Genomic DNA, 20,340 nt, shown 5'->3' with positions numbered 1-20,340 from the left:
ATCTTTTATTGCACTCCTTTTTATATTCATAACTTTGATGATGGCAGTAATTCCAGAGCAATGTTACAAGCAATTAGCTGCTACAAGCCTTGCTGGCTGGCCGCTTCAGGCCACTATTTCAGAATGCTTCAGAAGCAGGATGTGGGGGGGTGGAGTGGGGTGGGGGATGCTGCTTGTCCTGAGCTGAGGCTTTATTGCCACGGGGAAGCCTTAATTATAAAGCAAAGCTCATTCTCGACTTGGCTGTATGAACTCTGGGGCCCTGTTATGGATGCAGCATCCTTTTCTTCCTGGCCCAAACTGTTGGCTATCATTTGCTTTGTCTGCCTGCAAATGCAGGGATGAATTTCATTAGATAGTGATGCCTGAGCATGGGTGAAAAACAGATGAAAGCATAGTGTGAGTCAGCAGCTAGATATACATTCAGATAAATTTAAGCTAGAAATAAGGTACCTGGTTTTAATGGTCACTATTTAACTGTTGATACCAATTACCAAGGGGTACAGTGGTGGTTTTTTTTTCTGTCACTTGAAATCTCTGAAGAAACGTTGTCTATCTCAGCAAAAAGACTTGGTTTTGGGACATCAGATGAAATTCAAGAATGCAGGAGACCAATCTAAGTGATCATGAACAGTTTTGCTGCCCTCTTAAAATTTGGAAATCTAAAACCAGTCATTTTAAAGGCAGCTGACGTTCTTTAGTAGAGATACTGCTATCTTGTGACAATCTGTCTTCCCCTCTCATCAACCCTGTTTTCCTAACATGTTACTGTGGGCTGGTAGGTGTGTTCTACTGCAACCAAAAACCAGTCAAGAGCTGTGTTTATTAAAGGCTTCTGTATGTCTGTGTAATGTGGGGAGGTAGTTTACACCCAGACCTGAAACACACAGGTAGGTGTATGAAGAGGCTTTGTGCTGAGGTCATGGCTTGTTAAGAGTTTCTTTTGGTGGCAGTACTGTCGGAAGCATCTCCTGCCATTCACTTCTGCTCCATTGCTGCTTTCTCTCTCTTTTTTCTCTTCCTCTTGTTTGCTTTCTCTCTCTCTTCCCTCTCTGTTTTTTTTTCTTTTTTCTTTTTTTTTTTTTTTTTAAATAGGGCTTCCACCACCATCATACGTCAGAATGTGATTTCCTTCCATCTGCCATGGCTTTTACCTTGAGAACTTTATCACTGACTTTCACGCATGGTTCTCACTGTCGGGCAGTCTCAATTTGTGTCTTAAGACCAGTCTGAGAGTGTGGGAGCTGGGAGATAAGGTGGCTGCTGCTGAAAGAGACACCCATTGCTGCTTTACCAGGTGGGAGAGAATGATCATGGCCAGAGATCAACTAGGAGCTCAGCTCAGGCCCTGGGCACTGCTAACCTTGCTGCATTCACTGCCGAGGCCAGGGATAACCACCCTGCAAGGGGTGCTGATGTGTCTGAAGGAGATAAGGCAGATAGTGATCTAGTGATTGGAAGGTCCAAACAACTCTTTGTAGATTTGACCCGAGATTTAGGAAATTGGTGGTGGGGAGAACACTGTTTTGAATCCTTGTGATCTTCGAATGGCTTCAGGCTATGAAAGGAAGTCAGGGCTTCCCGAGGCATCCTGTGCCACAAATACAGCCTTACTGCAGAAGACTATATCAAAACTGGCTTTCTACTCAAGTATTGGTTTGGATACTTAGTGTAAGAAACCACAATTAATCTAAATAGTAATTGATTTTTTCGTTTTGTTTTTGGTGTGGGGGGGTGTCTCTAACCCTATGACCTATCTTTGATTTAGTAAATAAAAAATACTTTGACTTGCTGGAGTTAAGGGTGATGTCAGTGTTGTAATCTAATATCGCAGCATCACAGTGCTTTGGGCATGTTGATCTTCTTAATACCCAGGAAACTGCTCCTGGATACCAACAGGGTGATAAAGTACGTTGCCACTTAACTGCATGCATCTCTGTAGGAGAATTATCCTCCTATCAGTGACATTAACCAAGAAGACTCTGGCCTGCCCTGAGGTGGTGGGGTCCCTGAAGCGTGTGGTTTGCTGGGGAGATTGATATGCTTCTGTTAAGCTGTGTTCTGTAAATACAAAGCCTTCTCCTCCACCCAGCCAGCCACTGACATCTCTCCACTCCCCGAAGTCTCTTCTGCTTTAAAAGAAACCATGGATTTCAAGGTCAGACTCATGGCTTCAAGGTGCTGCTGTGCATGCTGTTGACTTGACCAAACTGTATTTGAAAAGTGCTGAGGATCTCCGAGATCAATGTAACAGGTGGTGAGCTCAGCTAGGCCTGTGACACCCTTAAAATGGAGAAATGTTGGAGGTCAAAGGTTTGAGTAATAGGATGAGGAAGTTAGCCCCACATCTGAGTCATGATCTTTGGGTTTGCTCTTCTGAGAAAGGGATCGTTGCGCTTTTAGAAGAGCATTAGTTTTGCTTTCTGAGTGTTTCCTTTCATTTCAAAGGGAGGAAAAGTGTAAAAGAAGAATGTTTGTCTGTGTTTTCTTTCTCTACTTGTGAAAGTGTGAGTCAAATTCCCTTGTGGAGAAGCAGCCCTAATTCAGAGGGGGATAAAATGTTTCCCCCCTCCCAACAGGGAATTTTGGCCTGAGATTGGGCAATGACCTTGTCCTGGTTTTGGGTGGGATAGAGTGAATTTTCTTCCTAGTAGCTAATAAGGTTCTGTGTTTTGGATTCAGGATGAGAACAGTGCTGATACCACACCGATGTTTTAGATGCTGCAGAGCAGCACTCAAGAGTTTTCTGCTTGCATTGCCCTGCCAGCGAGCGGGCTGGGGATGCGTGAACAGCTGTGAGGGGACAGCTGGCCCCAGATAGCCAAAAGGATGTCCCATGGCATATGGCATCGTGCTGAAGAATAAAACTGGGGGGATTTGGCTGGGGGGCTTCTGGTGATCAGCTGGGCATCACTTGGTGGGTGTTTTTGTTTTTTTTTTTCCCCTCTGTCTTATTAAACAGTCTTTATTTCAGCCCACAAATTCTGGCCCTTTTACCTTTTTTGATTCTGGATGTGTGAGTGAGCAGCCACGTGGATCTGAGCTGCCTGCCAGGCTAAACCATGATGGCCTTTAGCTCCGTGCTGCTGGTGTGGCCTTCCAAGCCCAGGCCTGGGAGCTTCCATACAAGAGGAAGTGGAAAATGTGGAAAAGAGATGACTTCTGGAGGAATGTGACAGATGTGCCAAGTCTGGAGGCACCTAGAGAGTGTATTGGGACTGACTGTTCCTCTTTTACCATGCAAGAACTGGAGGGCAATGAATAAGGGCAGTGGGAGTCAGGATTCAAATAAATGAAAAAGGGGGGTTCTTGATGTCCAAAGCAGTAGAACGGGTAGAGTTTCCCCTTAAAAGATGCTCTGGGTGCAAGGTGTTTACTTGTCTTCAAAGGACATCAGTACTGAGTGTCTGAAAGAAGGGCCTCTTGGGAATTACTAAACAGACAAACCATCTAAAGCTAAATAAATAAATGTCTTCAGCTGAAAATGATTGCTGGCTGACTTAATAATTAGGGTGTGGGGAGGGAAATACAATATATTCTCAGCCTGCTCTGTCTCTTACCTAGGTACCAGCTCAGTCTCTGTTGGAGACGGTGGGCCATGGAGATGACTGCTGTGGAGCTGCCTGCCTGGTCTAGGAGTCTGGGGAGAGGTAAGCCTGGAGGGAATTTCATTAAGTTTCTTAGTGCACAAAAAGAAGCATCAGCACAACTAAGGCTTTCCAGAGCATCCAGAAGGCAGCTGGTCTGCTTAGGAATGTTTCCTAGGCTATTTCTAAATTGTCTGCAGTCTGAACGATTATTTCCTTAGCTCCCTCCCTGAGCACATAAGGCGTGTGCTTGCACAGGAAAGTGTACCCTGGGGCACGAGGCCTGCTGGGGAGGAGCAAGGCTGCCGTGCCCAAGAGGGAACAAGAGAAAGGAGAGGTCTGGGTGAAGGCACCTACAGCAGGGCTTTGGAAACATGGCATCTGGCAAGCTGTATTTTCTTGGACAGTTTCACCTAGCTACGAACTGACACGTGGTTGGAAGGGCTGGGTAGGAGGAGTACATGCACGCTGTGCTGGGCCTGGGAAGGAATCGGTGGTGAAAAAGGATCTCTGATCTGGGAAGTGTTGGTGTGTCTCATTGCTCAGTTTGCTCTTCAACAAAACCAACCCAAAATAGTGGTGCTGACTGTTTTCTCTGAATGGAAAGCCAAGCTCTCTCCTTCCCTGCTATTCACAGAATTATCTAGGCTGGAAGAGACCTCCAAGATCACTGAGTCCAACCTCTGACCTATCACTAACAAGTCCTCCAGTAAACCATATCACTCAGCTCTAAATCTGAACGTCTTCTAAAGACCTCCAGGGATGGTGACTCAACCAGTTCAGAGTTGTATTCCCAGAGTTGTGATTTCAGAAAAACAGTTCTAGGAATGTGCGTTGCCCTGACACCTCCAAACCCCTCTTTTAGGAGTTAACAGGCATGCTGATACCCACAACTCTGGGAATTCTTCCTTTATTTTCAACTTCTAAAAGGCTAGCTACAGAAAAATGTGTGCCTGGCAGAGCCTGCCTCTCCCTTTGCAATGGCTGGAGCATGCTTTTGCAGCCAGTTCTGCATACATGGGGAATCACGGAGCAGGTGACTTCAGCTTAACCTTCCCTCTGAGCTTGAAGCAAGCCAAGGCAATGCAAGTGGGAGCTTCTCAGAGACTGCTGCAGCTGCGCAGCACTGCCCTTACACTGGCCCCACGATCTGTTTATCTTTTGCCTTCAAGGAAGTGTCAGTTAGAGGAAGCTTCCCCAAATGGTATGGCTTAGAAAACTGTATCCTCTGCTGGGAAGTGCACATGCTTCTTTCTTTATAAGCTATTTGATATATTTTTCCTCTTTCTCCCTCTTCCCCTCCTCCCCTGGCAGCAGGATCTCTGACCATTGCATGCTTTTCATTAAATCTTTCTGAATGTAAGCTTGTATGTTCTGACACAGGGTCAGAGAGTGCCATTGCAGGGATAAAACTAAGCAACGGAATGGAAATCTTTTTCTGGTTTTGATTACTGGACGTTTCCAGTTATTGCAGAGTGCGTTCTTGGCTGGGGTCTGAAGACTGAGTTAAAAATCACCCGGAAAGGAGCATTCCACGATGCTCCAGAAATGCTGAACTTCTCTCAAAACGTGCAGAGAGTGTATGTGCGGCGGGGTGTTGTGTTTTGGCCAGTTTCCAGCCTCTCCAATGCTACTGTCACTCTTATCCCACGCATTCTGCTTTTACAGCATCCATTGGAGGAGGCTATTTAACTTCCCTTGCCTGTATGAACAACTGACACAGTTGCGTTGCTGGGTTTATTTTGTTTGGTTTCTAATGAATGCCCCGTGCTTGGTGATGAATGCAAATAACCGGTTGCTTACTCAGCTTTGCAGCTCTGTTACCTGGAGGTGTAATCGCTTCCTGCACCTCTGTGCCTTTGTCTCGGTGCTGCAGTGCTGCTGGCCCAGGAGGTGCGTGCGCTGTGCCACTTCTGTAGCTGCTCCTCTCTGCCCGAGGCACAGCAGCACGTGGCGAGGAAACGGCTCCTGGCTTCGGCTGCATCTTCTTTGCACTGACTTAGACACAGGCTGGAATGGATGGCACCCCTCTCATTTCGGAGTGTTTTCATCTCTTGTGAAGACCATGAAGTTTCTGCCTAAGAGGGATGGTGGCAAAATCCCTCTTCTTTCGGTGTCTGGCTGTGCTGCTGGCCCAGGCTGCAGGGAAGGGGCTGCTGTGACTGCAGAGGTGAAGTGTCAGGGCCCCGAGTGCACCTGATCGGCCTTCATTGCCCTGACAGACATGATCTGGGGCCTCTACCCATGCCCCTGCCCATGGGTTTGGGGGCTCCATTTCAGCTCTGTCCTGGACCTCCAGGTGCTCGCTGAGCTGTGCTGTAGGTGTACCTGTCTCCCGCAGCCCTGCCTGTGCCTGGCTCCATGGGGTGACTTCCCAGACTGACCTCGGACCTGCCTGGTGATTTCTGGACCATGTCTGACCCTCGTTACTGCCACTGGGCTCAGACCTGCAGCTTGACTTCCTGGCTAGACCTTGGACCTGCCTCGTCACCAAGAATTCGCCTGATGGATCTGGACTCTAGGTTGCCCCTCTGGTCCTGCAGGATGGGGCCCTGTCCTGCTGGCTATTACCCCCTCGACTCCTCATCCCCTGGGAAGCAGCTTGCCCTTGATGCTCCGTGGCATGAAGTCCTGTTGCTCTCTGACCCCTGGGAAGTCTCTAGGGAGGAATGGTTCTTCAGAAAGGCTTGTCTCAGACTGAAACATTTCATCAACATGCACAGCAAAGCAAGAGTGTGTGGCTTTGGGGATGTCCTGTCTACCCCCTGGGGAAGGTGGCCTTAGCAGTGTGGCAAGTGGGTTCCCACCAACTCATTAGTTACAAAGTTCATTAGCATTCCGGGCATGGCATGTGATGTAGTTCTTAACCCATCAGGTTGGCGAGACAAACGCTTCCTTCCAGTCTAAGGGAAGGATGCTTGGGGATTTGGGGTTTTGTTTCTCGGACGTGTTTTAAGTTGCTAACACTTCCAGGGTTTTCTGCAGGGATCTGCAATCTCTCCCATACTGTGGGGTTTGCGACCTCCCAGGACCAAAAGAAAAACTGCTCTTTTGCAGAATCCTCGCTGAACGGGTTCCTTGAAAAACAAGAGATGTGTGTGATTGCCTGCTAGTTGGAAGCAAAGATCATGACAAATGCAGTTACAGAGAAGAAGCAATAACAATCAACAACAGACAGGAGGAAATGGCTCCTCAGAGAAAAGGAGCCAGACTAAAGGAAGAAAAATGCTTGGATTAGATATGTCAGTTTTATGGGAATAGGGGAGAGAGGGGAGGTTTCCTTGCGAGAGGCACTGCCTGGTCACCCTTCTCACTCCCTGTTGTGCTAGCAGCTGCACATCTCCCCCGGAGGGGCAGGTAAATACACAGAAGGAAACATGTGGCACCTTCTGCAGGCAGTTTCCAAGATATGGAGGCAGCTTTACAGTGGGAACCAGCCCTCTCCTCTGCCACCCTGGAGTTCTGCTGGAGTGTGGTGGGTCAGGCTGTAGGGGATGCAGCCTACAATGCACACATACCCAGGAACACACTGAGAGCAATATATCCTGCCCGTTTAATGGATACATGCTTAAAAACAATAATAATCCTTGCCAACGGAGAAGGAACTGTCACAGCCTCTTGAGCTTTCCTCAGCTCTTGCCGTGTGAACTCAGACCTCAAGTGTTTTCCTGCCTGTACTGTTTGAACTGTCATCTCCTTGGGTGAGGGCAGCATTGACTACGTGGCCATGTGGCCCTTGGTAACCTGTGAGCACTCCTGAACCACCACCAGACAAAGAGCAGCCATGCAAAGTGCTCTGCAAAGCGGTCTGCATGGCAAGAAACCTGTGATGTGTACATGTAATTCCACCCTGTTTTGCACTAAATCCCTCCTGCTCCCCTCTTTACTTGAGCTTGTATCAAGCTGATGGCAAACAAAACCTAATTTTCGTCCTTTCCATGAGGCTTCTATGAGTGTAGATGGTGGAGGTTGCAAACTCTTACTGCGCTTTGGAGCTATAGACAAGATCTTCCTGCATGCACTGTGCACCTCAGAGGACAAGGTAAAAGGGACATTTTGGGAATGGCTGGGAGATGTCTGCAACCTCTTGGAGATCTCCACTGAAGGGTAAGGTGGGCTGGCTATGTTGTGACTGGGACCCTCTGCTATCTTGTTTCTTCCTGAGTTGAGGGATTTGGGTGACCCAGCAGCCCCTGGTGTGTCTGCCTGCTGCTGCCCCAGAGGAGCTTTGTTGGATGTGCTACGTGTGGCTCACAAGGAACGGATTCTCATCAAAGTGGCATTCACACCGTGTTCCTCTGAATCTTTTCTGAGTATTGTGGAGACGAATCAAGGCTGAAAAATCTTACTGCTGCAGAAAATTGAGAGAATTTTGTTTTCCCCACATGTAAGAATGCTTTGTGTTGCTGGAGATTTGGGACTGGATTAAGCTGGAAGCAGGAAGCTGAGGAGATGCAAAGAACTTGAATCAAAGCTGAAGAAAGTTTTCTTGTCATCCCTTGTGAAGCATAACTCACTTATACGGCTAACAGGTGTTGTGTGACTCTTAATTATCACAAAACCAGAATGTGTTCTTACTCCTAAACTTAGCTTGCTTTTGTCTTGGACTTTGTTAAGAATTTTCTTCCTTTGGAGATCTTAAATCTTCTCTATATTATTCCTGTCACCATTCTGCCAAGTAAAATGTAAAGTAACACAGCTCTGCTGTGATTATCAATAAGATGTTAAAAATATCCCCAGCTTATCTAAGTTTGGGCTTCTAATGTGGTGACAGCATTGGAGCTGACCTGGTGTTAGGAAAGGATTTCCAGCTGCTCCAGTACTGCTGAGATCCTCTGTCAAGGCTCATTCCTACAGCCCGCACTGTCCACGCTGTCATCGCAGGGGGAAAAGGTGGGTTTTTAATGTGCATTTACTAACACACGAGTGCACTACCAGGTTAAGGTGGGCTGTTAAGCTCCCTGCTCTAAATGGGTGTGCTAATGCATATACAGAGCTTACAAGGCTCAGTATTCACTGCTGGGAAGTGCATGTGCTGATGCTTCTTTTATATATATAAATATATATGAGCCATTTGATGTATGGGAAATTTTGTGCGGAAAAAATGTCCCCTCCTGTAAACAAGATGCCTGAACTCTTTTGGAGGCTTTTTCAATGAACTTTTGAGATACCATTTCCCAATGTCATTCTTAATTGCCATGAAGTTTGAAGGTGTTTTTTGTTGTTGTTGTTGTGTGTTTTTTTTTTTAAGTACGTTTTTTCTTTTTTCTCCCAAACTCGTTGAGCTAGTTCTCATCTACTGAGCTAGTTGAGCTAGTTCTCATCTATTCTGGAACCTACTGATTCCAGTGATAGCTGCAAATGTGTCTGAGAAGTGTAAGCAGTTGCTGAAGATTTAGTGTGAAAAGGTTTGTGGGAAGGGCTCCTCAGGTACAAAATTACACGTTTACTAAGATGAAATTTCAGCTCTACCTTTTTTTTTCTCCTGTCGAAGTTTCAAAATCAGGCCACTGGCAGCGAGCTGTGAGTCAGAGGTCACTGTTGTTTTAGGATTAGTACTGTAGCTTTTAACAAGTGTGGGTGTTAGATGTCCTTACAACTTAGGGAAAGGTTGTGCACCTCCTGTTATATATTTTGTATTGACACAAGGTGATGATGCAGGTTCTTAGAAATTCAGACTTGCCTGTCTCTTATGTAAGGGACTCTGGAGCCAAAATACCTTTTGAGGATCTAGTTGTGCCATAGATTAGGCCATTCAAATTGTCTGGTGCAGCAGGAAATGCAAAGCAGATCTCCCCTTACTGCTGCCTGAGAATTTTCTGAGTGTCGGGATGCAATGTGGAGACTTCATTCAGCAGACCTGAGCCCATGTGAAATCTGGGACATCCTCTCCAGGTCAAGGGTCTCCATCACAAAGGAATGAGGAACCTGGGGAGGAAGTTCACCAAGCAGGTAACAGATACCATTAACAGCAGGTTATATACATTATAGCAGCAGGTAACAGATAACATTAAAGACAAGGATTTGAAATGCACTGAAGTCTTGTGTAGAGTATATAAGTTATGTTTATGATAATACCTGACAAATACAAAGCCATCACTGCGTGGTGACTTATCACTTGGTTATTTCTACCTCAGCAGTGAAGACAGCTTCCTTCAGGATTTATTGACTTAGTTTTAAAGTTATGTAGCAGACTCTGGACAGGGCAACACTTAAAGTTTATTTTGGGCAAGTGTTCTTTTAAAAAGACTTCAAAAGCCTTCAGATGGAATGTCTTAAGTTTTCCCGTGGATAAAAACCTTAACTAGATCAATTATGTCACAGTAATCTATGTATGTTGTCAGAAGAGGTTTTGTTTCTGTAGGGTGTGTGGAATTTCAACTCTCAATTTCTAATTTTTCGGGAGTCAGAGAGGTCACCCATGCTTGTTATGTTCCTCTAAGTTCCCAGCCAAATGTGCTGACAGAAGTGTTCCCAACAGTTCAAACTCTGCCGAGATCCTCTGTCGAAGCTTGTTCCTACAGTCTGCACAATCCACCCTATCATCAAAGGGAGAAAAGGCGAGTTCTTAGTATGCGTTTATTAACACGTGTGCATACTAACAAGTTAAGGTGGGCCCTAAGCTCCTTGTCACCTCTAAATCAATGTGCTAATGTGTATACAGAGCTCTCACATGTGCAAGAAGTCTCCCGTTAGTTGCTAACTGAACTCAAGAATATGCATTTCTTTTAAAATCGGATTTGATCTTCATTTTCCTAGGCTGTCCTGAACCAGTACAGCAGGTGTTGGCCTCTTGAGGAAGCTCTGCTGTGAAGTAGTTGTTATTCTAGGTGAATCCATTAGCCCTGTTACTCCTGACCATACGGATGGGGATGTAGTTCCCTTTGAAAATGATAGAACAACTAAAGATACACTACACTTCTTCAGTGGGAGCTGACTGTAGTAACCATCTCTTGCTTTTACTCACGTTTTTAATCTATTTTGAAGCAATTCACTATTGCCATCCAGGATTATCATGAGTCAAAAAATGTCTTAAAAATGCTGCTAGCTCCATCAAAGAGATTTTGCACGTGTTCATCTACTAACCTCAAGCTGTCACCTGCAGCAGCTAGGAGGAACTCCCACGTTATCCTGCCTCTCTCAACCTTGGAAGGTCGGTGGGATGAGAATGTTTTCCCTACAAGACTGATTGTGGCTTGTGCAAGAGGCAGGATTCAGATCTGTACAGGTTTTATTTTACAAAGGCAAATCTTACATTCCCAGTGGGTCTGGTGTTGAAAGATTGCTACTCTTACACCAGACATCCTTTGCTCAGTGGTGTTTACTCTTCAATATATCCACCCATTTCCCAAGTCAAAAGTAGCTGCATGTGGAATAGTATTTTAATATCTATACCAGTTTAGATGCATGCAGGAGGTGCAACCGATTGTTTCTTTGATATGCTTCGTGATGAATGCTTCCTTCCATGCATCATGGATGCATGACAGTAACATGTCTGTTGGGAGGGAAGCTGGGAATTAGGAGCTCCACTGCGACCACCAGCAGTTGTTTTCTTCCTGACTTGAATTGGCATGACCCTGTTAGCCTGACACCTGTTCTGTTCCTGGGATAAACTGTAATTAAATATAGGGAGTAGGAATCCTCTTTTCTCTTTCTCTTGTGTGACCCTCAGCAAACATTTCTGCCTCCTCTCCTGTAGTTGTGAAGTAGGCAATGGGTAGAAATAACTTGCTTCTTGAGTCAGTGTGCGTGGCTTGACCTTAAGACTTCTGTGTATTGAACTTTGGAAAGCAGGCCTTAGCTGAAAACCACGGATCTGCTACTGAAAATAGTAAAAGGTAGCTAGCTTCAACATGATCTGCAGAAAGAATTGTAGTTGTCCTCTGCAAGTTTCTTTTTTTTGGGGAAAAAAAATGTTGCCACAACTTTTCTAAGTGTTGCTCTGAATTGAGGGCTCTGCTTTAAGTTGGCAGCCAAGTTTCTGAATATGGTGAAATGTTGGAGGTGTGAGAGAAAGGTGGATAAGAAAAAGCAATTTACGCCCCTAGGGAACCTGGGCACACAAAAAATATACCCGATGTTGCAAAATGGTGCAGCTAAGAAGTGGCCATTAAGCTTTTCAGAGGTGTGCTCCAGGCTATGTTTGCTGTAGCTGCAAAGTGTAGCTGGGGTTCCAGTTTCATGCCTGAATGGATGGAGTCTTTTTCTTTCCAGCATTGCTGGCACTGGTGCTTTGCTGCTCTCCTGCTGTGCAGCAGTAGCAGAAGGATGGAGCTGGTGGCCTGGCGGGAGGTAGATGTGCCAGCACTGCACAGTGGAATATGGAAATTAGCCCAGTGTGTGCCTAGTGGCTCTGTAGATTCTGGCCATGCATAGCAGTGACCACCACTCGTGTGTGTGGGGGAGTGTATTTGGCTTCAGACCAGAATTTTAAGGGTGGTGGCTCATTCAGGACATTGGTGCCAAAAGGCTGTGGGGCAAGCACCTTGGAGTATGGAAGAAATTCATCGGGGATACCATTAAGGTTATTAACGGGATTGAAACTTTGGTCTTTAGTACAAGGCAATGCATTCTCTGAGTTGAAAATCTGCTTCTCCTCAGAAAATGAGCGGCTGGATGATCTCCTTTCTTATCTCCAGGATATGTTGTAAACTTTTCCATTGACCTCATGGCTTCCTCAGACAGCTGTCTCAGCTTGTCTTCTGCTGGAGTGACCTATTACTTATCAGCTTATTATCTAAGGATTTACTAAGAACTTATGCCAGAGGCCAAAGGTGAATACCCAGAAATGTAGGCATTTCTTTCATTATCCCTACCAGGTGAATCATGTGTGGCATTTGGCCTCTGAAGTAACCTGAGTATGTGAGAGGCAAGCACAACTCATCTGTGAACTTGAGAAACAAGTGTGTAAATGACTGTCTGCCATCATTTGTCCCTAAAAAAGGGCAAATACTGGCCAAGAGCTGCTGCTTTGAGATGCTCATCTTCAGCCAGAGCAAGATGTGACCAGGAAATTACATTTGTTACTGTCTTCCTCATCAATCACTTCATGAAAAATAATTAGAATGGATTGATCCTCTAGAATGTCATCCCAAAACTTATCCCAAAACCCATCAGGCGTGCTTCTGCTGCTTTTCCCTTGTAAAAAAAAAAGTCACATCTGAGTAGGCAGTGAGTCCTTCAGACCTGAGTGTTGGCAGAAAGAGTCACCGAGATCCCAACCAGCGTGTCCTCCTGTTTGGGACAGTCTTATTAATGCTGGGGAGCTTCTTTGGTTTTGAACATCTGGAAGCTGAGTAGAATCTTCAGTTGGTATCACTGATTGATAAGAGATTGTGAAAAAATGTGTGACATAATATGAATTTGGCAATTTTGTTGGCATAAGAAATTACTTTTCCAAAATCTTTGAATTCTGCAGAAAAGAAATTGAATGTGCAAAATCCTTCAAATTTTTTTTTTTTTTTTTTTTTTTTTTTTTTCCTCCCTGGGAAGGTTATTATTTATAAAACAGAAACTGTTCTGTAGAAGTTGATTTCTCTGGAACAACAGTATCCAGTGATTCAGACCAAGATTTGCTAATAGAGCTATTGATCCTTATATTCCCTCTGAACCACAAGAAATGTGTACCTGTTGGAGGGCAGTGTAGACTACTGAAATGCTCCCTTTTGGCGCTGTGCAAGTCCACAGTAGCTATTGAAATGGAAATCAGGTTCGCAAGCCTTCACCCACAAGATGAAGAGAAGGATCTTGTTTATTTGTTTGTTCTACCATAAAGAGGAGAAAATGGGCTGAAATTTTGTGGAGAGAGAAAATGGGCAACATTTCTTGATTACACTTGATGCTTTTGGTTATAGAGAGGCATGAGAGATGGTGCCTCTGTTCTTTAGCAGCTTGTGGAATATTTTCCCAGTGAAGCACAACTGCGGGGGTGTGGAAAACAGGGTCAAAAAACACAAGTAGGGATGAGGCTTACTGGCAAGAAACCATTTTTCTTAGGGCTTATGAGGAAAGAGCGTCATGACAGAGCAAAGCAGTCCTGTCTGGGCACCAGCCTTAAAAAAAATAATAAATGATACAATGTCAAAATCCCCCTGCATTCTTTTTAGGTGCTTTTGTATTCTTTTTGTCACGAGTTTTGGGAAGCATGATGTTGTGGTTTTCATCTCCTAAAGCTGTACTGCTGGATGTCTGCCCAACATGAGACATACGTGAGCAGGGAGACTAATTTAGTTTTTCCTCCATCATTACAGGGGTAGCTTGTTGTACAGAGCTTGCCTCTGAAGACAGGCAGAGAGGTTTTTGTCACTTTCCAAACTCACAGAACCACAGAACGAGGCTGCCAGGGACATCTGGAGGTTATCTGATCCAAGCCTCTGCTCCAGCAGGGACATCCAGAGCTGCTTGCCCCAGATCATGTCCTGGAGATCTCTGAGATTTCAGCTTCTCCTTTTGGAAGGACAGGTTTAGGTCAGGACTGTAGCTTTTATCAGAATGGCATTACTTCTGAATATTACCCTTTATATTTACTTTTCCCTCTGTTCTGAGATGCTTGATTGCCATTGTGTACACGGAAACACCCAGCGATCCTATTTCTGTATCCAGTCCTGAGATAAACCAGACTAGGACTGTGTGTCCAGTGAAATCATCATTACCAGTTCATGGCAGCAGTGTAGATGTCTTTGCCAAAGAGATACTTACTCTGAGAACCAAATGTATTTTCGCTTCTGAGTCCCAAGCAGCTCTGTCACATTCAATTATTTTGACACACACAAGTGCACGTGTTATGAAGTTGCCTTTTGCTGTTTCTTACTGTATGCCTATGCTAGCAACCCATTTTTATTGTGATGCTGGCTGTTCAAACTGAAAACTACAATTGCCACCTTTTGCCAGAGCTGGGCTTGTAAGTGATGGGAGGTATTAAACACACAAGGTGTTGCTGCAAGGTGTCACCCTGCCTCTAACTCCAGAAACAGAAAAACTGCTGCAAGGCATTTCTTGGTCACAAAAAAAGTGCCTAGCCCTAAAACTGTACAAGAGCTTGAAATTCACAAATACACCCCAAGCAACCCAAAAGCATTGCTGAGTGTATCACAGATGATGACCCACCCATAGCTAACTGTCCTATTTAATTCTGTTAACAGGTTTTGTTTAAATTTTGAGTAAACTCTGACTTCTGTGAGCAGGGGGCATTGGCTCTGGAAAACATCCACCAGCTGGATCCTGTGTATCTTCAGAGCTTCTTTTCCTGTCCTTGGGTCATCGGTGCGTGGATGATTTTTCTGCCAAAAATTTAAGTAGGGAAAACCATCAGAATTTATCAGTTTCCAAAACCAGCTCTGCTGAGCAGGACGCTCATACCTTAGTCACGCTATGATGGACTTGTACTCTTAATGCAACTAGTGGCTGTATATTGCAAGGGGAAGGTGAACTTGGAAGGGAAAAAAAAACCTTCATTTTGAGCTGAACTTCCATACCTGCCACAGTGCAGTTCAGTTACCTTAAAACCTGCAAGGCAAAAGAGGGTAGAAGTGCATTGTGCTGATGGCTAGGAGTACTTCAGGGAAAATTCTTCCACTCTCCTGGGAGCAGAGCAGAGGAATGGATAAAGGGTAGCTGTCCTGGATGAGGTCTTCTAGGGAAAAGTCCTTCTTGGCCTGAAATTTGGCACCAGGAGGCAGGTGAGACATTCCTCAGTCAGCTCTTCAAGGAGGAAATTGAAAGCAGAGATAGGAACAAGCTGTGGGCAGTTTAAGTCGCTTTAATTATTCAATTAGCTTTGCACCATTTTGCATTTTATAGACCTTCTTCTTCCTTTTGATCTTTGGCCTTTTTTTTTTTTTTTTTTTTTTTTTTGTGGCACTGGTTTGGATGCAGTGCCTCGACCAGCCCTGCTCCTATGCTTGGTACTTCCCTCAACCTTAAAAAAAAAAAATAAAAATTTGGTAACTTTTGGGCCCCTCGCTACAAGAAGGACATGGAGGTGCTCAAGAGAGTCCAGAGAAGGGCAACGAAGCTGGTGAGGGGCCTGGAGAACAAGTCCTACGAGGAGCGGCTGAGGGAGCTGGGCTTGTTCACCCTGGAGAAAAGGAGGCTCAGGGGTGACCTTATCGCTCTCTACAGGTACCTTAAAGGAGGCTGTAGAGAGGTGGGGGTTGGTGGGGGTTGGCCTGTTCTCCCACGTGCCTGGTGACAGGACGAGGGGGAATGGGCTAAAGTTGCGCCAGGGGAGTTTTAGGTTGGATGTTAGGAAAAACTTCTTTACCAAAAGGGTTGTTAGACATTGGAATGGGCTGCCCAGGGAAGTGGTTCAGTCACCATCCCTGGAGGTCTTCAAAAAGATGTTTAGATGTAGAGCTTAGGGATATGGTTTAATGGAGGACTGATTAGTGTTAGGTCAGAGGTTGGACTGGGTAATCTTGAGGTCTCTTCCAACCTAGATGATTCTGTGATTCTGTGAATGGGAGAGTCAGGCTTCCATGGCTCCCCAGGCCCAGATACATCTAAATAGGGGGATGTTCAGGGATTTGTTAGGCATTCAGGGATTCCTCAAATGCATGTGAGTAGGACAAAGGAGGCTTTGACTTCGTAAATAAATACCTTTAAAGCCTTTTGAAATGCAGTGATTCTGTCACCACTGTGTGTTTAGACTCTCTACCCTCTTTGTTTCTGCTGTGTTGCAGAGGAATGTGGAAGTAACTGTAAAAATGTGCTTGAAAGAAAGCCTGGCACACTGGCCAGGTAATAGTCTGGCCTCAGTCACCTGGTGTTAGGCAGGGTCCAGGTGGGTTGACTACTCATCAGCTGCATGCCAGCTGATGGACCCACTGATTGCAGTGGCAGGTGACAACCCTTCCCTCTGTGATACAGTTGGGGAAGAGTTTGGATTCAAGTCAGATGGGAGAGGGCAGCTTTGAGACGAAGTTAAGAGTTGTGCTGGTTGAACAGATTTGGAGTTTATCTGCTTTGGGAAGCTCGATCACTGTGAGAAGGGCAGAGGAGAGATAACACACCTGATTTCACAGGTACTTGGCAGGTTTCTACTATTTTTATATTTTTTCTTTTTTTTTCTTAGAGGCTGACGGACCTATAGGCATGTGAACCTATGTTCAAAGGCTGTGGCTGGGCTGGGAAGGCAGCTTTCAAGGAAGAGCATTTTTATTGAGAACCAAGGGAGGAGGAAACTTGTTTACCATGCATGTGCATGGGCTTGAGAAGAGCGGCGGTGGGTGTTGCTGGCAGAGAGGTGGGGCAGCAGCCTGTGAGTAACTCGGGTAGATCTTTGCTCGTGGGGCATGTGGGCCTGGGGGCTGCCTGGCACCTTGGAGACACTGGGGTCAGCTGGACGAGCTGGGAGGAAGATGGGGTTTTTGAAGTGTGGGAATTGACAGCTAAGAAAACTGGTGCCCCATGGGCAAGTTCTGAGAAAGGGAAATGAGTTATTTCTTTCTTCAGGTGGTTTCTGGACCTCATCCCTTATAATAGGTTGCTGGCTACAAAGAAACCAGGGTGACAGGAGGTGATAAAAGGTGCCTGCCCAGGTCTGCAGGGGAATCGCAAGCTCAGGAGTCCCAGTCTTGCAATGCTAAAATTCTGGAGTGCTAGAGCAGGGTCGTGAGGCAGAGAAACACAGGGTGTTAACGGGGGCTGTTTGCAGCAGTGAGATCTGTCACACCTGTGTGAAAACCCTGCAGACCTTGAAGGTGTCTGCCAGGAAGGCTCAGCAGCATGAGAAGAGTTCCTTGTCCCTTGTTTGTGTGGGATCTCCAACAAAGCTCGGTTTGGCTGACAGGATGGGCTCTTTCTGCCCATGGGCAGGAGGTGGGATTAAACTACTTTTAATTGAAGCTCCTGGCTCTGATAGACTTGCTCAGCTGGCTTATTTCAGTGCTAAATTACAGTGAGTTCTGATAATATTTTGTAGACTTGAGTGTTGGTGGGTCAGTTGTGATAAAACATCCCTGAAGTGCTGGTGAGATGATTAAACTGCAGCTTGTAATTAAACTAAGACATGTTTTCTGTAAGTAATGGATCCGCACCAGAAAGAAACAGCAGGAAAAGGGCAGGACAGGAACAGAAATGTTTCTGGTGAAGAATATAAAATGGTATTTTATGTTTTGCAGAGCATGTGGAGAACGTGGGTGGTTCAACTGAAACGTATTTAGAGTTTTGTCCCTATCGTGGCCGAGGGAGTGAGTGATCGCTGTACCATACTGCCAGGCAGCTTGTTCCTTGCAGGCACTGCTGTGTAAGAGGCACATGTACAAGCCATCCTTAACAGGTCCGTTGCTCTTAAAGTGATGCATTTTGCATATTGCACGGTGTTCCAGTGTGATGCAGCGTGCACACAAAAAGCAGGAGAGAAAACAGACACCAGGACATATGCTCTAGGCAGACAAGATCTCCCTGCTCGTCCAATCCTTCTGCACGGTGCACAGGCCACCCCACTTGGCACATCCCACTTCACCTCCTTCCCTCTGTGCTCCTCGGGGCCTTTGCTGGTGTCTTAAAAGCTCCTGAAGAGCAGCCGTGTAGACTCGAGCAGCACAGCACGAGATGTTTCCATCCTCTGTGATGCAGCAGACATCTCTGGTGTGACTCTGAGTCAGGCTGTGTCAGTCATCTCAGGAGCACATGCAGATCTCATTTAGCCCTTTACAGAAAAGATGTGCAATTCCCTTAGTGCTTATATAGATTTTCCACAGTGTGGTATTTGGCTGCTTAGTCAGAGTTATCTTTGTGTTTTAAGAATAGATTTGACTACAGTCTCCTTGGCTGTACTGCAGAAGAAAGACTTTATTTGTCTTAGCACAGACACCTTGGTATGAGTGTCAGATGTGCCAGTGAGTAAGTGCTTAATTAAACAGCCTCCTTAATAGGTTTTGTTATCATTTTAGTGCTCTGTACTTCAATTGTGTCTCTTAAAGGGCTATTTAATGAATTTCTGAGGCCACGTGATGAGTAATGTTCTTTGCCTGCTTGTTATGTAAAATTCATTAATGTTTCCCTTTGCATACATTGTTGGATTACAAGTCTTATGACTTAATTAGTTTATTGCGATTTACGGGACAGCGGAGGTAGGGTTTTTGTTTTTCCCTAATTGATCTCATGCAGCCCTAACCTGTTTAAAAGGAACAAACAAACAGAAACTTGAGTCGTTTTGGTTTCCCTGCTGAGAAACACCTCCCCTTGACCCCCAGCACCTGGGGACTTTTCCATAGCTTGCTAATGTTAGTGTTTCCCCAGCGAAGGAAAAAAATCTGCTAGCACTGAGCAAAGCTTCCCTTTTAAGGGATTGGCAGGACTCAGGCACCAGCACTGCTTTGAGCGTAGAACGTCAAGGATGTATTTTCTTAAAAGCAGGTCCCCATAGTATTTCTTTCCTTCTGAGTCTAACATAAATATTTGGGGGTAGTTCCTTAGCTGATATAAATTTAAGAACTTCCATCAGCAGGTCTGAAAAAGGGGCCAGAAAAGTACCCCGGCTGTTTTTCCTATACTTCCTTGGGAGTTCGAAGTATTAATACCAGTGGGGGGTAGAAAAAAGTGCCTCATGGATAGGCGCAAGTCTGCAAAGCTGGCGCTATCTGAAGTTCCTGCTGAGGCTCACAGGGGTTAGGGAGGCTCAATGTCTACAGCTACAGGACAGAAAGGGCACAACATCCCTTGAAGGTCCTCCCTACTGGAATTAGCGCTAATTTCCAGCAGCCTGAAGTAGCGTGTTCCTGCTGTACCTTCCAGCCCAGCTGTTGATGCCTCCCAGACTGATTTTCTCAAACAGAAATTTTGTTGGGTTGGGAAAATGTGCAACAGAGTAGAAGTTGTCAGGTTGGTTCTGTAGGGTGACTCCAGTTGTGGTGGGTGCCCTGGTACCCGATCCATGCACTGCCACAGCCCATGGACAGCTATTGAGGAGTCTCAGCCCAGCAAGAAAAGAGCACGGCTGGGCTACTTGCGGAGGAAGCAGAGCGAAAGTGGTAATAGCTTGCTCAGGGTGCATAGGGAATCTGAGGCAGAGAAACAGAACTGTCCTAGATTTTAATGGTAGAAGCATCCTTTCTTCCACCTGATTTTTATTCCCCCCTCTCCTCCCCTGCTCCCCCCCCAGTTTATTCATGCTCCATTTCCAAGTTTTTTCCCTTGTTACAACTGGAGGTGCTGCAGTGGTCTCTCTTTCTCTTCCAAAGTCCTTCTCTTCCTACAGCTGCCTTTATTCCTCCTTGTTCTTATTTCCTGCTCTGGAGTGCACTGAACTCCCTTGGAAAAGAGCTGCTGCTGGTGAAGGCTGGACTCGTTTGGAATTGCAGCCACAGAAGCCAGTCTCTCTTCCTGTGTAATGAGGCCCTGAGATGTCTTGTGGTAATCTTTAAAGCCGCCTCTGTCTTCCCCAGAGAGAAATGCAGGGAGAGGCTGTTGCACCACTGTTCCTCCTGCTGCTGATGCAGGCTGGAATTGCTTTTCCTCAGATGCTACCTGTGCTGGGGTAAGGCTCAGCTTTGTGCTGTCGTAATCCCTCAGTCAAGACCACAGCAACCACACGAAGCTAGAGCAGCCCGAGGCTGGACTCGCTTCTGTTCCCTCACTGTAACGTGTGCCTTGTGTGAATTCTCTGAGAGTTCAGATCTTTGACTTGACTCTGACCCAGTGTCCCAGCTTCAACCCAAAGTGCAACCACTTGGTCTCTGGGAGCAGCCAAGTTATACTTAAACTGAGAAGATTAACAGACCAATTTCCTTACTTTACTGCCTTTCTTCCC

General features: G+C 45.7%; 1 long non-coding RNA gene across 25 annotated transcripts in view; it reads left to right on the top strand.

Moving 5' to 3' along the window:
* Nucleotides 1-16,377: 16,377 nt before the first annotated feature.
* The window catches only part of LOC137862221 (uncharacterized), a 221,972-nt gene continuing 218,009 nt past the window's right edge, over nt 16,378-20,340 (top strand). For 6 of the 25 annotated variants that reach the window (XR_011100104.1, XR_011100106.1, XR_011100107.1 and 3 more), the window contains exon 1: nt 16,385-16,609. This is a non-coding gene — a long non-coding RNA (uncharacterized lncRNA). Of the gene's footprint in view, nt 16,610-20,340 lie in introns of all 25 variants that reach the window. The other 19 variants (XR_011100093.1, XR_011100089.1, XR_011100101.1 and 16 more) reach the window with 8 other exon arrangements.

This window comes from Anas acuta, chromosome 11 (genome assembly GCF_963932015.1).
Source record: "Anas acuta chromosome 11, bAnaAcu1.1, whole genome shotgun sequence".
NCBI classification, from domain to species: Eukaryota; Metazoa; Chordata; class Aves; order Anseriformes; family Anatidae; genus Anas; species Anas acuta.
This window is presented reverse-complemented; position numbering and strand designations above follow the sequence as displayed.